Source organism: Alosa pseudoharengus, unplaced genomic scaffold (assembly GCF_046254945.1).
Source record: "Alosa pseudoharengus isolate Yale_2024_CS ecotype anadromous, Long Island Sound unplaced genomic scaffold, YU_APseudo_1.1 YU_APseudo_1.1_scf_8, whole genome shotgun sequence".
Classification (NCBI taxonomy): domain Eukaryota; kingdom Metazoa; phylum Chordata; class Actinopteri; order Clupeiformes; family Clupeidae; genus Alosa; species Alosa pseudoharengus.
Window position 1 is genome coordinate 26,449,542 of NW_027468870.1, and position 21,300 is coordinate 26,470,841.

At 43.7% G+C, this 21,300-nt stretch overlaps 1 protein-coding gene across 9 annotated transcripts in view; it reads right to left on the minus strand.

Annotated features, from left to right (window-relative positions):
* The window catches only part of dlg2 (discs, large homolog 2 (Drosophila)), a 185,470-nt gene that overhangs the window by 77,505 nt on the left and 86,665 nt on the right, over positions 1-21,300 (minus strand). The gene's annotated exons all lie outside the window — the stretch shown is intronic.

Sequence of the window (21,300 nt, forward strand, 5' to 3'; positions counted from 1 at the left end):
ACACACACACACACACACACACACACACACACACACACACACACACACACACACACACAGTATCTATGTGGGCATTGGATGTCTGTAATAGCTCTTGAGGAGGATCAGAGGTGACTCATCAACAAGATTGTTGGGTTCTGTTCCTTCAGGCTGTAAAACACAATTAAAGGCACAGTCTCTGATTCTGATGAGAGACATTTGAACTCAACAGCCACGTATCACATTACACCTGTCCCGGCTGTGCTTCTTACTGACGCAATACATTGATTGCCTGGAATGGCTTAAGGCTCGGTCTGAGTCACTTGCTTGTTTCTCCACTTCCAGAACCAGGTCTGTAAATGCATACATGTGGTGCGAGTTTTTGTTTTGAGTGACCACCGTGAGCGGACTGCTAGAGGACTGCTGACTGAAGCAAGTGCATAGAGGCCGGATCTGGGTGGTGTTTTGGACGTGGTCATTCCAGGCCCAGCTCTCCTTATCTTACTGTGTCTATGTGCTCGTGCATGCCTGTGCCCCAGCCTCTCACTGTTGTGAACGGGCTCAAATAATCTCGTGTTCAGCCTCGGAATGGTTTCGACACGGTGCTTAGCTTGGCAAAAAAAGATAGAACACACTCTTCCACACACACACTTGACCTCTGTCAACAAAAATGTCAACCAGGTAACCGAGGCTGTCAAATTCTGATGAGGGATTTGATGCTTCAGTGCAGATCCATTACATGGCACTGAAGACCCTCCTCGACTCAATAAAGTCAGAGAACAGAAAAAGTAGGAGAGTGAGCCAGGGAATTAGAGAAGTACTAGAGAAATAGAAAAAGAGAGAAAGAACAGATAGAGAGGCGAAGGGGTGGGAGGTGGGGTAGAAAGAGACAAGAAAGAGAGGATAGAGAGAGAGACAGAGAATGAGATAGCCAGAGATACAGCCTTCTCTGCCTGAAACATCATTCTCCATTTCCTATGTGTTTTCTTTACAAAGCACCAAGTGGAATGCCATCCAATTTCATTGTATCCTGTACAGTGACAATAAAGTATTCTATTCTATTCTATTCACAGATATTAAGTGAAGAAGTGGAATGCTATTTTTTTTGTTTAGAATTTTTAGACACATAGACGCCAGTGGCTTAGGCACGCATGAGTAAACACAACTTCTTTGTACTTTCCAAGGCATCGGATGTGGGGATTCTCAGTGGAGGACTATCGGCACTTGTGATGCACTAAACAAACCACATGGTGGTGCTTAAAACTCATCTCAGGCACAGCTCAGTGGGAAAGGGGCAGCAGCATAGTGTTAATTCCACTTCAGATGCAGATAGGAGACAGAGGAGAAAAAAAGACAGACTGCTCAGATCCCTCAGGTAAAACAGGTAAAAAAAAGAACAATCAAATTTTCAATTATCCTGCATACAAACTAATAGTAAACGTAACAGCTTGCCTATCTAGTATGTGGTATACTTCATTTGGATCTCTGTCAGTCGTGACCGGCAGACTTAACACATTCTCAACACCTAGGGAAATGTCGGAAATCTAAATTCCTCCCCTTCTGACAGCTCCAGTGACCCGACCCAGACGTCAATTGCTAGTTGAGGTCCCGGAATAATGAATTAACTAATGCAGGAGGAAATCAAGTCTCTCACCAGGGGGGTTAAGTCACTTTATTATCCTCAAGTAGGCAGAGCTCTGAAACAGGAGGATATTTAACGAGCTGAATGCCAAATAGAGGGCCAATGACTTTTTAATGAGTGAAGACAAAAGGTGAGGTGCTAGAACTTTCCGCAGTGATGTCACGGGTGATTGGTGCTGCGAGCAGAATAACCAGAGGAGGCAGGGTCACGCCCCTGAGGCTGAGCTCCTGACTGTGACCACGAGGGTGACTGGCACCGGCACACACACACACACACACACACAACTAATTTAAGTGTCAGATGGCGCACCTCCATTTCATCCATTTGATGCTATTACATGCAGTATATACAGTATATATAGTACAGTCCATATTCATACACTCATACACATCAACACAAACAAACATGTAGGAAAAAAGGTTTCATATGGTAGGCTACACAGCACTAGAGTATCATATTCATTCTTAAAGCATGGCATGCAGCACTGACTGTGCAATGATGTTGCATATATTCCATGCATATATGTAGTTGTCACAGATAGATAGATAGATAGATAGATAGATAGATAGATACTTTATTGATCCCCAAGGGGAAATTCAAGAGCACACTTCAGCACTTCACGTGACAATATACAAACATAGCACAATATTGCCTGAACATCAGACACACCAGTTTCTAGCCATGTGTATTATTGCCATAGCATCTACAACTTGACTGCATCTACCAGCAAAAGCCACAAACTATGCTTTGGCCAAAAGCCAGACACAATGTGCAACTGAAAATTATGAAACCCACTCGATAGGTCAATGAAAATCACAAGTAGGAACACACCAGAGCCAGTAAAAGCCTGTTGTGCTGACATCACACTATTACCTAATGATGACAAATCAGCTCACAGAAAACTATAGTGATGCACAGCCTACAGAGGTCAACAAAAGGTCACATGTAGCATAACATGCAACAAATGAAAGATGCTGGAAAGTCTTTGCAAGTCTATCACACTGGAAGGTTTTACGCAAAAGGTCTTAACTTGCAGGCACAGGCACTTTCCTTGCTTTATCAAAAATTTTCGAAGAGAACACATATAATTAGTTATTTCCACATTTCAAAAGGGCCTAACCCATATCTGAAGTCAAGGAGCGTACCTGAGAACTTCAAAACCCATTAGAGCCCATGGAGATGTTGAAAACTATTGGAAATGGAGAGGAAAACCTTCCACGGCCTTCCTGAATTAGTTTGTGCCACCTGTGCCACAGTGTGCCCTTATTATGGGTTAAGCCTGCTGTCCAGAGGGCAAGACTCCTGACTCTCACCTTAAAGAAGCTGTTACGCTGCCTCTTAAGAAGCCGCTCGGTCAAGCCCTGTTTCCATTTGCAGATGGTGACCAGCGAGGGCCACTTTGCGGGGTCCAGTTCCGCAGTGCGGCCCTTCAGCACCTCCATGGACAGCCGCTTGCGCAGAGGCCGAGGGCCATCCTCACCCGGCGGGGTCAGGAGGTTGGGCGCACTGCCCCGGTGGAACTTCTCCCGCAGAGTCCCGTTCGCCACGAGTCTGTAATTCATAGCTGTGTAGACGCGCGTAGCGGAAAAAGGCCGAGCTCACAAGACAACAGAGAGAATCCAGCAGCACAGCTGCCCACTAGGAATTGACTGCCCTCTGGAAAATGACTCGCTCCTCAGGAGGCGACGAAAAAAAAAACCTGAGGCAAAAAAGCCCCTTGGTCCAAGGGTTTGGAGAACTCTCTCCAATACTGGATGAGAAGAGCGACAAGACCAAACCTCAGACTCTGAGGCAAGGATTCAATTCCCAGCTGACTGAAACCATGAGTGTTGAGTAGCCAAGTTTCTTCATCCTTCAGTCAGTCAGTCAGTCAGTCAGTCAGTCAGTCAGTCAGTCATTCAGCCAGTTGGTCAGCCAGTCACTTTCCCCTGCCCGTGTGTGGCATGGACTCTTGGGACCAAAGTCCTGCTGCTGCTGCTGCTGCTGCAGTGTGCGCGCTGCCTGGCATGGGTGAGTGGCCCTGCGCTCTATCTCTATCTCTATCTCTGCCTCCGCTCTGCCAGTGGGTATGAGCAACACCACTGACACATATTCAATATATCTGATAGGGGGGAGATGGCCACGCTGGTCCGAGGTAAATCAGGTTTGATTAGGCGGGGGCAGGCCTTTGATGTAAATCACAGGGGAAACATAATTAATGCCGCAGGGAGATGTGTTCTGGTGGGGTGGCCAAGACTAGATTAGAGCCGATCAATGACCTGATGGAGCAGGCCACTCGCACAAACCACGCCACACGCACCACCCCAACCGCCCGAGCTGGACCAGCTACGGAACAGCATGGTGTGTGTGTCACACCACATCATTATACAACGGCCCCGCTGACGCCAGCGCAAATCATAATGTGAGGGTGAGAAAAGACAGATAGAGAGAGAGAGAGAGAGAGAGAGAGAGAGAGCTAGAGAGAGTGAGATCATTGAAAGCTGTCACTAAAATAAAAAAATAACCAAACAAACCAAAAATAAAGAGAAATAAACAAGCCCAATCAAGCTCACCCTTGTCCCCCCAGGCGAGAGGAAATCAAAGGGGAGCGGGAGGGAAAAAAACAGGTTTGGAGGAAAATGAGAATCTCCTTCCCGGAATAAGCAAACAAATCTTTCCAGCGTACTGATTAGGGCAATCAGTGTAGAAAATGGCATGAACACCTAGAGCGGTGCATGGGGAACAAGATAATGGCAGCCACTTCATCACTGCGTGCTTGTGTTTGCTGAATATTTTTGATTCATGTACGTATATGTGTTTTTTTCCACTAGTAGCATCACTTTATATAATTTGTTGCTGCTAGGCTAACAGTAGCAGTGTGTACAATCCTACTCTGATGCCAACTGCTGTAAGTTGAGGGATTTCTTCAGCGAGGAGCTGGCTGCTGTGTGAGTCTCTGTGTGGAGACTGGTCCCCAAGTGCACTGGTGTGTTACCAACCGTTATTGTCAAGAGTTTTTGTTGCTCCACACAGGCAAGATGTCCGCTTGCCCGGGAGCCAGCACCCCCCCCCCCCACACCTCTCCCTCCATTGTGTGGTGTGAGGATTATCCTGCCCTGGACGGTCATAGATAAGAGAGCAGCCTCCCTCCCTCCGTCTCTCTCTCTCTCTCTCTCTCTCTCTCTCTCTCTCTCTCTCTCTCCTCGGCTGAAGTAAGTGGCTATGTTGAGGATGAGGCGGGCAGACTGCCCCTCGTGCTCGGCATACGGAATGCTGTTTTCCCTGTCTCCAACCCTCTGCCCTCTCTCTTTCTCTCTCTCTTCATCTCTCTCTCTCCCTGACTGCTGGCCACTGGTGCACATCGGATTTCACTTAAAGGCTCCTTCTGTATGTCTTAATGTTTATACAGTTGTGGTGTTTATCTCGTCACACACATGACATTTTCTACTTTATAACTCAATCCCCCCCCCCTTTCCACTCCATATATTATGGATGGAGGTTAAAGCTCTGACTCCCAGCAGACCAACGACCTGCAGATCCTGGGAGGCAGGATGAGAGGAGAGGAGGGGGGAGGGGGGGGGGGGGGGGCAACGAAGGGATTGATAAGCAGAGAGAGGAGAAGGAGATGTGTGGAAAGTTGTCTGTGTCCGTCAGGGGATAAAATGCTAGACACTTCTCATCAGCCATATCAGCCCTGTCAGCAGGAGGGCTGAGTCAGACCAACTCAAACCCAGCAGTGGTTGGATGATGGCACCAAGTAGGGAGGACATTTTGTGAAAATTAGCGAGTTGCTTGCAGACATACAGTACTTGCATGCATTCATGTGTAGTTGTAAGCTTCAAGTACTGTAAGTAAAGTTGATCATACTCAGGTACAATAAACAACTGGTAAGGAATAACGAGTAAAAAAAATTAGGAAAAATCCAACCTTTAAGGACACCAATTTTCTTTGTGAATGAATAATGTATCATAAATAAATAAATGTTCTTCATTAAAATACAGGGTGCAGAAGTATTCATACCCCTATGTTAAACCTATGTAGAATTCCAATAGAGGCAGGTAGATTTTTATTTTTAAAGGCCAGTTATTTCATGGATACTATACATCCTGATAAAGTTCCCTTGGCCTTTGGAATTAAAATAACCCCACATCATCACATACCCTTTACTATATCTCACGATTGCCATGGAGTACTTTCCATAAGATCATCTCTCAATGCAAATCAAACCAGCTATTAGGCTAACTGAAATTAAACCATCCCAATCTCTAGGTATGTTGAAGGTTATGGGATGATGTGGGGTTACTTTAATTCCTTAAATAAAGGTTTTGTTACATTGATGGCAGACTATTATATTCAAGCACTTTCAATAACCCATGTTCATTTAAAATATCTTTCAAGGCTTGAATGTTTTCCCTGCAATTCACAAACTTTCAAGGACTGCAGGAACCCGTGGGAACCCTGTAACAAGTAAACAACTGTGTATTCATGTTAGGCATAATATTGACAAAACACAAATAAAAGAAAAACTACCATACAACTAGCCTACATTGAGTTCAATTGGAACTTGTATCATACTTACTATAGATATATGTGTTGTACATTTCACAATTTTAAAGCATCATTACATTAGTGCTGCAATATATAGGGGGTAATGTTCAACCAGAAAAGGGTCTTGATTACATAAGGGTTTATTAAATTCTGCATTAAAAAATAATAGCTTTCCAGTGTCTCTTGTAGTTCACCATGACCCCATAGGAGCTAGAAGTGTGAAAGACAGTGGTTGCCTATAGTAATGGCCTGATGTGACCCAGGGGCTCCATCAGGAGTAGTTAGATGTTATTTAAAGTGGCTTGGCCATGTTTACCCTCATAACTACAGGCTGCCTACAGCAATGCACATTGTCGGTGGTCTACCTACCATTTGTCTTGATATTGTGTCAGCATCAGCAGCTGCCTTAGAGGTAGAGTTGAAAATTCTGGTGAAATGTTTCTATTTGAAAAGCCAATCAAATTACAATGATCCTTTTCCAAGTACTGAAGCAGCGTATGATTGGCTGGATTTGATTATATCTCACCCCGAGCCACTATGTTTCCCATTTACAGAGCCAGGATTGTGAACAGAGTGCACAAACTACACACTGATTGGACATCTTGCAGACCGTGAGAAGCAATTCCCTGAAGTTGAAAGTGCATTGGATTACAATGTGGACTGACCTTTAAAACAGTTCTAGTTCACCAAGAACAAGCTTTTAGCATGACTGTAATCATTAGCAGTAGAGTCCAATCAGTTGTCCTGAACAGAGGACTCCTTTGGCACATCACCCCTGACCCGTCCAGATCTGCTTTAAGTACGGCAATATGGCTATTTCATGGCTACTACATAGGGCAATAGTCTGTTTTTGAATCCTATTTTTGAAGCAGTGGCCTCTATTTTGTAAAGATGGAGGCCTAGCCAATGCACAAGGTGATACTGCAGCATGTGGGGATGAAGCATATCTTACTGCAACTACTGTAGAGTCTAAAAGGGACAAAATAAATAAATAAATACATGAATTAAGGGTTTCTTTTATCTCTTGTTCTGAACTCCTTTTGTTTGTGTTCATATCAGCTTCTGTTGGTTGCGGCTAAATTGGACACTCATAAGCCCTTTGAACTATAATGCATACAAATACATTTGATAATGTGGCCTTTTCAAGCAAATGGCGGCATCCTTTTGATGATCTGTTGTCTGGTGCCCCCGGACACCATAAGAGAAGATGATCTCACTTAACCCTCAGCAGGCCATGCAGAAACCAGTAGGCCATGGCTCCACGTAGTGATGCCGCTTATTGATGCCCATTAAACAGACAATAAAACATGGATGACAACATGTAGTACAGGATAAATGTGTACAGATGAAATGTCATATCTCACCCTTGTGATGAATATGACGTGAGTTAGAGCCCACCGGCTAAACAACACAATTATGCTGGAACGTCATATTTTTAAAAGAAGCATGGCGCCCCAGTGCCTTATTGACTAAGTGATTAATTTGATTTAGTGTTCTTACATACATTGGCATACACACTACATGGTATAGACACATATCATGGAGACACACACACACACACACACACACACACACACACAGACACAGACACACAGACAAACACACACACACTTACTGCCTCCTCTTTACCCGCCTGTCTCCTCCTAACAGAGCTACACTGGAGCAATCACATTTCCACCCTGGCTGACAAGCTGTCTGCCGCTCGGCGCCAGCATGAGGCAGAGACCAGCCTGTGGGAATAGCCCAGCGCGTTAAATATTAGCAAACTCATTTAAGGGCTGCTAGCAGAGGGATTTGCCTTCCCCCCGCTCTCTCTGAAGTCACACAGTATCAATTCCCTCTCCTCCTCATTTGCCACCGACATCGGCAATGTTCGGGTATAAACAAAAACATCGAAAAGCTCAAGGGTGAAAGACTGGATAAGCAATATTTTGAAGATTTTACTCAAGATGATGTTCTTCTGTTTGGTACATCATGACCGAACTGCAGTTAATCTGAAATGACTCATGGTTTCGTAGAGATTCAAACCCACGCTAAAGAGAACATTAATTTAAAGTTGACAGGTTTAATGGCCTCAACTAGTGAGTGTGGAGACAAGGAGTACCCATACTCCTACAGCCAAGTAAATCAAACATGAAGGTGGTATCTTCTCAGGCAGTCCAAATCCCACATGGGCTTTTGATCGATTAATCTGACTTACTGGTACTTTGCACTAATTAGCAAACTAATGCAGCAATATGCCATATTGGAAGCATGTTTTCATAGGCAGCCAAAGCAAGACCTCAGCAAAAACTTAGCATCCTAGCAAGCCCTTTTAGCAGTTAGGTTTCTCCTTACTGCTGTTTCAACTTTGGACATACCAACCCTGGAATCCAATAAATACATTTAAATATTCAATGTATTCAATGTGCTTCAATGTGTTGATACTGTATAATAAACATTCAGGTTGAGACAAGTAAGTGTCTGTTAGAGCTATCTGAGCACAATACCCATAATGCAGTATCACTGAGAAAAATGCTATACAGACCATGACAATCCTGCATGATGTCTGCACAATACCGAAAACAGAGCTCACAAAAGTGTGGCCGGGCAAAGGCAACGCCCATTAAATTCAAGAGTACCTGGACTGAAAGATTTCATTGGTTTATTTTTCAGCCCATCTTGTACCATGAAACAGACCAGATGACACATCACACTTGGGCAAAGATAAGGCTACTTCTTTAAAAGGAGCAGTTGTTTCATACCTCTCCTGAGCTGCTGCTGTGCCAACCTATGACGCAATGTGGCATGACTTGCTATGCACTTATGCACTTTCTGGAAAACCCTCTTATGTGTTATACTGTACATGACACTGTCAAAAAGGCAAAATGTGCTGATGCAACATTTACACAACTGTATTTCTACATAACTGTGCTTCTCCAGTGTGCCTTGTGTAGACTTTTGAACTTTTGAGCCACATTATCTCATCTTACTGTATGAATGTGTATAGCTGAGTTGACAACTGGAAAAGTCAGACTTTTCTGAGTGGAAGGTGTGGAGACACCAGTGGCCTTGACTGAGCTCAGAGCTCACGCTTCCGACTCAGCCTTGCACGTGGAGTGCTACGACTGCTCCCACGCACCGTCACACTACGCACTTCACCTCCAACCTCCACAACCTCCAAACAGAGCCGTTGAATAATTAAGCACAAATTCTCTACAGCCCCATTCCGCACCCCAATCCTCCACTCCAGCAGAACAGCCTGTGGCAGTGCTCGCAGCTCAGTCAAGCTTTCAATGAGCCTTGTGGGCATTATATTTCACCACACTTCTTTTCTTTGCTCGTGCATCAGCACTATGGAAACACTGGCTGCTCATAAAATTGCACTCTTCATCGTGGTTTACAACCCACATGTAGAAAGTGAGTAATGCTTACGAGAGAGAGAGAGAGAGAGAGAGAGAGAGTACGGCTGAAGAAAAATGAATGGCAGGCACAATGAAACAAGTTGCACTGTTTCATGCCTACACATTTGGTGTTTCAAGACACAAATACAGTCACCCAATTAAATCATATGGAAATAACAGAGCAAAACATAACTGAGGCGTTTTATATTCTCTCCAGGTCACAGTGTTTGTGCCAATATCCCAAAAGATAACTATACAGTTAACAAACAGACGCCTGAACAGCTGTCAACTTCTCCGAATGTAAACAACCCACAGTTTAATAACAATGCTGTATGCCTAGGACGCAACGCAACGCCTAGGATGCAACACAACACCTGATCCTTTCCCATTTTCCTATTTTAATAATTGAATGGTGAATAATGATATGGGAAAGCATCGAGCATGCATATTTTGGCTGCAGTAATCCCCTGAAAAGCCCTGGCTCTGTGACAGACTGCGATCCCTCCATCCATCCCTCCATGCGAAGTGGCGTTCCAGATGCCTCGACACATACTGAACACGATCACACATCAGGGGCATAAATCAAAAGAAGGCTTCATCATTTCATTAATGCGCGGGCCTCATTTTGTGAGTACAGAGGATGGCCATATTGTAATATAAATGCTGGGAACAATGCAGACGGCTTGGCTTTTGTTAAATAAATCAGTGTGATAGGATCCTTTTCCAGAAAACCAATTTAAAAAGTCATTGCAATGCGATAAACCTGATGAAGGCAAATGGGAAAGACAAATGGGGAATAGTCTCAGCCCAGCAGGATTTAATAACATTTGGCCCAATGAGAGCCAGAATTTGTAAAGTTATATAATTCACTGAGGAAGGCTTAAGGGTCAGCGGAATGCACGTGCAGGGGAAAAAAACCTTCTATGAACAACTGAAATCTAGCATGGATGGAGAGAGAGACAGAGAGAGAGAGAAAGAGAGAGAGAAAGAGAAAGTGTTTCTCTCTAATAATGAGGCACTGTGTATTTTGATCTATGATCTTTGAATTTTACATAACGACCAGGAAACATGCATTTACCTGATTAACATGCCAGAGATCTATTTGAAGCGTGCAGTACACAGACCACTTTGTGAGCATGGAATGCCAATCTGCTTTAGCATCTGCAGTTATAGAAAGACCCAGAGAACAATATGGAATTGTTAACTTATATAAATGTGTTAAAAATCAGCCAGACTAGCCCTGTTATTTATTATGGCCTCACTTCTCCACAGTGGCACCGTGGTTTAAGACGATTTGTATTCCCTTTCAGTCGGCGCCTTTCTCTTCAATGACACCCTGGGAGCTGACAGCCTCCCAGCAGAGATTCAAGAGCATCCGTATTATTCCTAATAGAATGCAGCCAAGGTCTCCTCTGAAACGGGCTGCAAGACATGACATTTTGCCAAGAACATCCGTAGTACAGTTTGGTAGGGCGAGGGAGTGGAGTGGGCACACAGACGTGCATGCATTTCTGCTTGTTTGTATCTATGCATGAATTTTGTTAACTATTGGCAGTTAGTTACACATTCAAAAAGGGAGGCTAAAGGCTTCAAGTCAAGTCCCCAACTCAAGTCCCATCACACTCAGCTAAGACAGAACCAAAACGTTGTGCAATCTGAGATTCAATCCATAATCAATCATTGAGAGGTTCAGTCAATAACCACTCTATCTGTTCAGACCCCATTAGGCAGCATGGCTCTCCAGCATCCCCACAGTGATTTAACCACCAAACAGTCTGTGGCTCAGCAAGCTGTGCTGGCTGGGATCTCCAGGCTTGGCAGTGCTCCCCTATGCAGTTACAGCACGTTCAGAACAGAGCAGAGCGATGCGTGGGAGGTTCGGGGCCAAGGCTGATGACAGGGATAAATGTTTGGGGCTGGCCGGCCTACGCTATAGTAAGCGAAAAAGTGTGCTGGCCAAACATCCATGCTCCCTCTTAGTCCGTATTTGTTTTGACTCCAAAACAAATCTTCTCATATCTAAGCTGTGTGCCGCATCTCATAGAATAATAGAGCAATGCTTTCAAATGATTTATGTCTGTATTTTGCCAACTGTAAATAAAGACCAAGGTCTTTCTGCACAGCACCAACAGGTATGTAAACCTACACTGTTTGTTGAGCTAATTTAAGATATAAGGTGACTGCGACTGAATTCACTTTTCCATCATCAGCAGACTCTACCCCTCCAAAAATGATTTCAGATGAGCATCCATGTAGATGAAACCATGTAACATTTAGCGTAGCTCTTGTACAGGTGTGGAAAGCTCTACATCTCCTTTTTTTCTGGCCGGTTTGAACAGCTTGAGGCTCCTCAATGTCTTCAATGTCAAGGGCCACTGCCCATCAAAGGATGTTTATTGAGGAGCGTGAGCTATCATTGTTGTGAAGTCACAGTGTGATGTCTACACCATTTGGATTAAAACCTTCAAGGCTATAAACATCAGTACATCACAATGACCAAGCACACAGACACAGACACACACACACACAGACAGACAGACAGACAGACAGACAGACAGACGGAAACAGAACATCAGGTGCTAGTGTTAGGGTAAGTCTTATCTTAATTCCGTTTCAATTGTTATTGATGTAATGTTACCATGTCCAAGTTATCCATGTCTGTCTGCATCCATAGCTAATGCCTTGCACCTGCCACACATACTTATCCAGTAAATGAATAACATGAATAATTCACAGTGCAGTCGCAGTCACTCACTCTCTTTCTCTCTCTCTCTCTCTCTGTGTGTGTGTGAGTGAGTGTGTATCTGTCCTCGTGTGCCCCAATGTCCATCTATCCACCCCCCCCCCCCCCCCCCCCCCACCCCCCGCCCCCCACACCCACACTCAGGAGGTTCACTTGCGCCCTTGAGGTTCCACACACACAGCCCATCCCCTCTGGATCAATACTTCCTTCAAGTCGCTCTCAAGACCACGGATTCCCTCACCAGAACTCCAGGCCATCTGTTGCTAGGCAGTGCAGTGGCTTGCTTGTGGGAGGTTTTAATTGAAGCATGCATTTAAAGAATGCACTCTAGCTCATTTCTTTCTGAAACCATGTTGAGGAATAAGTGCTCATACTACACTTAAACTGCAAAGTGAAGTGAAACCTATAGGAAATTCTGTCTGGATGAACTTGTTGCTGCAAATTTGAAAAAATGGAAGGCTAACTGAAGCATTTAAATGGATGCAGACAAGGGGGAAAGATACATCTTATTTCAACCATAATGAAAGCTTTTAAAGCTTTTAAAACATACCGTCAACACTGCTCAATTATGTTCTGTTAAAATAGAGCATTTTGAAAAATTGTCTATTCAAAGGCAACAAGAATAGAAGTGGCACTGAATAGCATGGAGAAGCCGCTGATTCATTTGGGGAGAGCTGCTGGGCTGGGTTACTCCAAACTTGAGGAGAGGTCAGAATATCATAAGGAGAAATGCAACCCGAGGGAAAGCATAAGAGGATCAGCCACAGTTTAATGTGGATGATAAAGACTCCTTATAAACCTGCTGTGAGCAACGGGGTCAGAGGAATAGGATCAACTGGTATTCTGTTACCCTCGCAGGCAGACAAGCAAGCGGTAAGATTCATTCGGAGAGAGAGAGAGAGAGAGTCTGACACAGCATGCAAACCTGAATATTTACTCATTGAAACACGTGGCCAAGATGCTGAAAACAGAGCCCAGTCTGGCAGCACCGTGCTCAGTCAACATACGTCAGCACTACAAAAAACACGGATGACTCGCTTGTAACGCGAATGACAAAAAGTAAAGAGCTGTTTAGTCTAACAGTATAAGTGAAAGCAATCTCTATTCAGACACTTACCTTTTGCATTTTAGCTTTCCTCGCATTCTGTATTAGCCTTCTCCCAAGCTTCTTAGCATACCATATAGAGGCAAACATTACGGAGCTCACCGGATTGGAGAGGGAAAAACAAATTTAATTAAAATAAAGTGATGCGCTCCAGCCATTCAAGGCTAGCGTTAGCCAAAGCCTATTTCTCAGTCTGGTGCTCGGCAGTGTAATCCTGAGCATGAACGCAGGTGGGAACGCGAGTCAGTGAGTGGGACTTGAGAGCAGAGAGAGAGAGGCTGAGTGGTTGTGCTGCAAGGAGCAGGGCTGCTCTCTCTTTCCCTCTCCCTCTCTCACTCCCTCCCTCTCTCTCGTTCTCTCTCTCTCTCGCTCTCTCCTCACTCTCTCATGGAGCTTCTGCCCCTTGCATTTAAAAGACTATTTACATACTGTACTGTCAGGCAGTCAGATTGGGGTGGGGGTGATGGTGATGGTGGTGGTCTCCACCTCCCGTCGGCCTCCCACCCCTGTGCTAAATGCCTGTCTGTGATGATTAAGGGTGCCTGTGTGACCAGCCGACGGGATGAAACGTTAGGACGAGAGGGAATGCCCCTTATTCCTCCCTCCGTCACCCCCTCCACCCCCCAAACCCACCCCGCCTCCGTCACTCTCACCTACTGCTTAAGCCACACCTGTCAACGTTCTGACCATATTTAAGGTGGAGGCGGCACTATGGGAAATCAATTCAGCCACCGAGGCAATCAGCTCTCCAAGACACCTGCCTCCCCAGGGGACAGCAACCAGCCCGCTTTCACCCAAAGCAAGCAGTGCTATGGGTACACACTTAATTCCCACACATAATATAGGATGTTCACTGCATTTATCTTGTACAGTACATTATCACTGTCGAGGGTGAGGCCACCACTACTTCCTACTGTGTACAGTATTGACTGAAGGTCTCAAGGGGAATGAGGAGTTCAGGTCCAGAAGAGTCAGTACGGTTGTCTAAAGAGAAAACAAATCATAGGAATCGCATATCCTGAGTAAACTGCTTTGTTGTGGTGGGAAAAGAATGATTCACCTCATCACAATGTCTTCATTTTGACTCATATACTGGAAAGATAGGATTTTGCAAAGCAATTGCTACAGCAAAACATATCTAACACTCATCAATATTCCATGTTGTTATCATCACACAGTCCTGTCACTGTAGACAAATGCAATGCAAGAGTCACCACACCACAAAAATAAAAGTGTAAATCTAACAAGCTGGCCGCCATAATACAACAGCAATTACATGCTGAGGGATTACTTCAATCAATCCGAGGGCCTGACCATCACCTTGATATTTGAGCTCATTAATCCAAAGATTTAACAGATATGTGGGCCAAGGGCCTGGTGAATTCAGTAAATCCTCAGCTAAAAATACATTTACAAACACAACAGTAGGAAACCACTAAATCTGAATAACACAGTGTCACATGGACGTACAACAGAAATATCAACACAGACAAACAAATCACCATCTAATAACCTCTGATCCTCAGAACAACAGCAAGTAAATCTCCTTTTATCTGAAGCGTGCTTGTCTGTAGAAGACTATAATCCCTATATTTTCTTGTTTTACCACACCGATACATAACACACCAACTGCTAGTACTGTAGGTAAGGAGATAAAAGCCAGTCCCTTCACCAAGAAAGACATTTTTAATGAATTTCACAAGTTGAAATGAAAGCTATCAAATATCTTTCTTTCAAAGGTTAAAAATACTAAGCCATTACTAAATACAAAAAGGAGTGATTGCGATAAGAACATATTGAAAAGCTATGCATTTCAGACTTTCTCTTTTCATTTTAAGACCCCCCGATTTTCAGGCACCAGTTAAAGTGGTGACGTTGAAAATACTTTATTAAGTTTTAACAACCAGTACGAAATAACACTATTTAGGCAACTTTAGGCTGCCTAGTTACTGAATTGACTTTTTCATTGAGCAATTCAATCGCATCAAAAACGTTTGTTAAATGCCCTCTTTTTTACCGTGGCTGATAGGCCGATCAAATTCACCCCCTACTTCACCAATTCTAGGCTAATTTCCCTCCCTGAGTCCTATTACTGTGGCAACTCTTCTACAGGGGCTGCTGTAGTGCAGAAGCCCAGATAATGGCATGCGGTTTGACCCTGTGCTTTAATCCCCTCCTTTTCTTCTGCAAAATAGTTTGACGCTTGGTGTCATTCATCCTCAAGGTTGGCTCGGAAAGCAGAAGGCCATCTCACTCTGTCTGACGCACTCTGTGTGGGTTTTTTACTATCCATTTCTGAAAAGTTCAGCTGTTGAGCTGTTACACTTTATGCTTTGATGTACAGTAACTGACCAGCGTTTGACCTGAGCTGTGCAGGGTCTGAAGAAAGAGAAATAGGTGCCCTATCGTGTGCCATACTGACATATCTGTGTTGTCTTCAGGACTTCAGAGTCTGGGACAGTCTCAGTCTCAGTACTAGGCATTCCTCATAGAATGGTGACAAAAGGAGCCCACTGGCTAAAGGAGCTGACCAAAGGAGGCCGCTCGGCCTTGGGTGCAGTACTGAGGGGAGCCTTCAGTGACTCAATGAGTCAGTGGCTTCGGACTTGTTAAGTCCACCAAAAGAACTTGTCTGTACAACACACTGTTAAGGCGCTCATCTCCGATCTCTATTCCAGCTACATCTACACTGAGAAGTTATGTAAACTCTTCTAGAGCACAAGGGCAACAGCATACACAAGGATATAGACTGATTTTCTGTAGCTCAGGGTTTTGATCCCTCAGGCAAGAACGTTGTTTAAATAAGGTGTGGTTCCCGATTGCGCAGAATTGCGCTTTGCATGTCAAACAGAGTGCAGATCAAAGTGGTCATGTTATTGTCAATGCTATTGTCCGTCCGTACTCATGACGTATGAAACTAGATGTACCGCAGAGCGGTACAAAATATGACCGCCGCCCAGTCCAGCACATTTTTTCCACAAAAATAAATCACGCTGAAAGGCCTATATGATTCTAACTGTCTCACTAAATTGCATTATCCACACTCAATTCTCACTGGTATCTGCTAGACAACAAGTACCAAAACATGATTAGTTCATAGATTTCACATGTAAAATTCCTTTTATACAACCCCACCCCCATCTTGCCTGTTCATAATTCTGAGAAATTCTTGAATTGTGTGCATGTGTGCGTGCACACGTTTATGTTTATGTGTGTGTGTGTGTGTGTGTGTGTGCGTGCTTGTGTGTTTGTCTGCGTATGTGTGTTTGTGCATGTGCATGCATGCGTACATATGTCTACTGTGTGAGTATGTGTCATACGTATGATTACTGTGAATGTATGTGTGTGCATGTGTATCTGTTTATGCACATGTGTGCACATGGAATGGGTTAACATGACCCCTGGAGGCAAACATACAGAAAAAATTGGTCATCCTAGGCCCTACGGTTCTCAAGATATTCACAGAAAACTGTGTCTGCCCTACCCTCCTTTCGGGGGGTCCAGTCCAGTGGGGGGGGCTACAGATCAAAACGAAAAACGATGGTTCCATGCTATCCATGAGGGGTTACATGCCCACCAAGTTTCGTGTACCCCGGTCTTTCAGTGTCCCAGGAATCCTTGTTGGTGTACGGTCACTAAATGTACACATAAATCATTTTATTGTAAGGCCCCCCATGAACGAAAGTTCACAAAATTTGGCATGCATTCGGAAGGTGTCATAATGATCCTACACTTTCAATTTCGTGCAGCATTGACCATGTCAGCCAGAGATATTGTGATGAAAACACCTAATGTTTTGCTTTTTAATTTTTAACTAGGTGGCGCTATACATGAAATAAGTGGTAATGGGATGGGTTGACATGCCCCATTAAGACCAACATACAAAAAAAAAGGTGGACCTCCTAGGCCCTACGGTTCTCGAGATATTCACAGAAAACTGTGTCTGCCCTACCCTCCTTTCGGGGGGTTCAGTCCAGCGGGGGGGCTACAGATAAAAACAAAAAACGATGGTTCCATGCTATCCATGTGGGGTTACATGCCCACCAAGTTTCGTGTACCCCGGTCTTTCAGTGTCCCGGGAATCCTTGCCGGAAATTTGGACATGCGAAAAAAAAAAAAAAAAATCTGACTAAACCTATATGACCGCCGCGCAGCGAAGCGGCGGTCATAATAATAATACAGACACAGGAATCCTATTAGTAGAGGCCTGGGCTGCAGCTCCTGCTTAAAGGACACGACAAGCTGCAGCTGTGAGATTACAGCATGTAATAGGCCAGCCGGCCGGGTCCATACAACAGTAACACACAACTGGCCATTCCACCTCCATACACACATGCCTGTTCTGATTATGCCTCACCTTTGCCTTCACATGAGGAACATTGTGTCCTACCAGAGGCTGACCACATCATTGCAGACTGGGGAAAATATGTTAAAGGCTTGTACATTAACCTGGGATCATGTTATGAATCATGGACTCCCAGGATGATTTGCTCCATCACAAGGGGGGTGGGGGTGGGGGGTGGGGGGGGGGGGTGGTAGCAGTTTGCCAGAGTCTACAACCGGGAATTGAGGAGAGCCTGAAATTCAAACACGTCCAACGTCTTTCATGTTTGAGGTGAAGCAGAGTTGAGATGAGGACGACAAACAAACTTCAATGAGCCAATCATCTGAATGCTGCCATGGCGTACAGTAGGCAGGAGGCAGTGAGTGAAGGGAGGCTGCAGAAGGAGGTGCGAGACACTGATGAGAGCCACTGAGGAGCCAGCAGGGAGCCAGACACAGTCTAAGCCAAAGGTCAGAGACTCAGGAGGGCCGCGCTTCAAAGGACTCATCAGTCTCCTTACTGCAGGCTCTCTCTGCCTCCTGTGTCCTCAGTGTGCTTACTGTCCCCACTTTACTGTACTGTCAGTACTAATGTGCTGTTGCCTCGTTCACCATAACATGCCGTTTGATCCATCCGCACACAGGCACTGTCATGAGCGCGAACACCCTCCGCTGCCAATGTCTGATTACTACTTCTACTACTGCTATTGTGTTCTACACAAAAATAGACCTGAATTGTAATCAACGCAGCAGTGAGAAAAGTGAAAGTTGCCATTGTGTTCACTGGTGCACTGGTGTCGACGCCGGTGTGTGGTTGGCTTTCAGAATTACTGAAACTATAAAAGCTTATACTCCCATTAAAGTTACAGTTTGCTTTCTCAATGGATATCTGAACAATATTTACATAAAATGATTTACATAAAATAAACCACAAACTGGCCTATCTGCCTACCAATTTCTTCAAAACTGTTTTTCACCTCATAGCGGCGGATGTCCTTCAAATTGTAAATGTATCACTGCTGTCTGGCACTTTTCCTAAGTCACTGAAAACAGCTGTTGTAAAGCCACTTCTCAAGAAGAATAACCTGGATGCCTCTATGCTAAACAATTACAGGCCCATATCCAATCTACCTTTTATTGGCAAAATTATTGAAAAAGTAGTCTTTAATCAATTAACCACCTTCCTAACATTAAATTGACACAGCACTTAAACAGGAGGCAGCTCTCATTAAAGATTTCAATGACATACGCCTCAACACAGATTCAGGTAAAACATCAGTCCTAGTGCTACTGGACCTTAGTGCAGCATTTGACACTGTTGATCACAATATTTTACTACACAGACTAGAACACTGGGTTGGATTTACAGGCATAGTTATCAGCTGGCTAAAATCATATCTACAAGAAAGGAGCTTCTGTGTTGCCATCGGAAACTGTACCTCAACACCAACGTCCTTGACCTGTGGTGTTCCCCAGGGGTTGATCTTGGGGCCACTATTATTCAACCTATGCTCCCACTTGGACAAATAATCCAAAATAATTTGATTTCATATCATAGCTATGCAGATGACACACAAATTTACTTAGCTCTGTCACCAAACGACTATGGTCCTCTTGAATCTATGTGTCTGTGTATAGAACAAATCAACACCTGGATGTCTCAACATTTTCTTCAGCTGAACAAAGAAAAAACTGAAGTAATTATATTTGGTAAAAAGGAGGAAAGAATTGGGGTTGCCACTCTCCTTGACACAAAAGGGTTAAAGGCAAAGGATACTGTTAAAAATATTTGTGTAGTAATTGACAGTGATCTAAATTTGAACAGCCGCATGAAAGCGATAACTAAATCAGCTTTTTACCACCTCAAAAATATTGCCAAACTCAGAGGGCTGATGTCAAAACATGACTTAGAAAAACTCATTCATGCATTTATCTCCAGCAGGGTTGATTACTGTAATGGACTGTTCACAGGCCTTCCTAAAAATACTATTAAACAGCTTCAGGTGATACAAAATGCAGCAGCTAGGATTTTAACAAAAACTAAAAAGAACTTACCACATTTCTCCAATTCTTAAGTCCTTGCACTGGCTTTCAGTAAGTCACAGAATTGACTTTAAAGCACTATTGCTTGTTTATAAATCAGTAAATGGATCAAGACCTAAATACCTATCAGACATGCTTCAGCAGTACACACCTTCTTGTCCTCTCAGGTCCCAGGTGAAAAACCTGTTAGTAAAACCTACTGTTGGTGAGGTGAAGCTAAACATGGTGAAGCGGCTTTTCAGCGGCTCAGCTCTGGAACCAACTTTCGGATGACATCAAAAAGGCCCCAACTGTAGCCAGTTTTAAATCTAGACTTAAGACCAAACTGTTCTCAGATGCTTTCTGCTAACTGCGCCGAGTTACAAATTCTGAATCTGCCTTGATAATTATTCTACCTTGTCTTCTAACTTTTTTACTACTTTTGCTTTTGCTTTTGCTTACTAATTATTCTTTATTTTTCAATTATTTTACCTTGTGTTTTATGTTTTCTTTTTATTATAATCTTTACCTTTTGAAATATTCTTTGACTATATTGCCCTTCTATGCTTTAATATGTTATTATTGCTTGGTTTTGTTTATGTAAAGCACATTTGTTCCTAGGGCCATTGAACTGTTCAATGCCTCACTAAAGCCGAAGAGGAGAGCTTCTCTGCTTAGTCTGTCTGCCTTTCCACCCTCTCCATGTTTGAGTACTGACTGCCCACTACTGCTTTACTACTGTTTTACTACTGTACACAGCCTAATGGTTTCACTACTGTTTTACTGCTACACTGTTTTTCATGCTATATTAGCACACATGATCAATGGCTGCAGTCAGGCTTCTGCTACAATACTGAATGAATGAATGGCTATAACCCTATTACCTCAACCTGTTCTTGCACTGAAATAGTTTTTTTATTTTACCTTGTCTAAATTATACTTTACTCTCCTATTTGTCCATATTATTTATGCTGGTCTCTAGACCTTACTCTTGCACTGTTGCACTGTTGGACTAATGTTGGACTACTTTCTGCACCTTCACCATGACACTCACTCTCTTGAGCACCTTGCCATGCACACATAACTTAAGGACTTTGGTTGGACTACTTTTTGCACCTTCACCATGACACTCACTCCCTTTAGCACCTTACCAGTCCCGGCCCTGTCACTACAAGCATCTTATGCTTGATCACCCTCAAGCACATTGGACTTTCTACAAGCGTCTTATGCTTGATCACCCTCAAGCACATTGGACTTTCTTAATTTAATTTATATAGTGTATTTAGTATTTAGTTTTGTTTGTTTTCTTATCTTCCTTATCTTCTACTGTCTTTATTGTACAGTGGAGTTTAGTTAAATGTTTATACTTATACTTATGTTTACCATTTCTGCTGTAAGTGCATGTTGTGTGTGATGTCTGTATGCTACTGAGACCCTTAAATTTCCCCATGGGGATCAATAAAGTATCTATCTATCTATTTGAATGACCTCTGTGTATGAAATGCGCTATATAAATAAACTTGACTTGACTTGACTATAGGCACTCCTTCACCGCTTACAGACTGGTTGATTGATT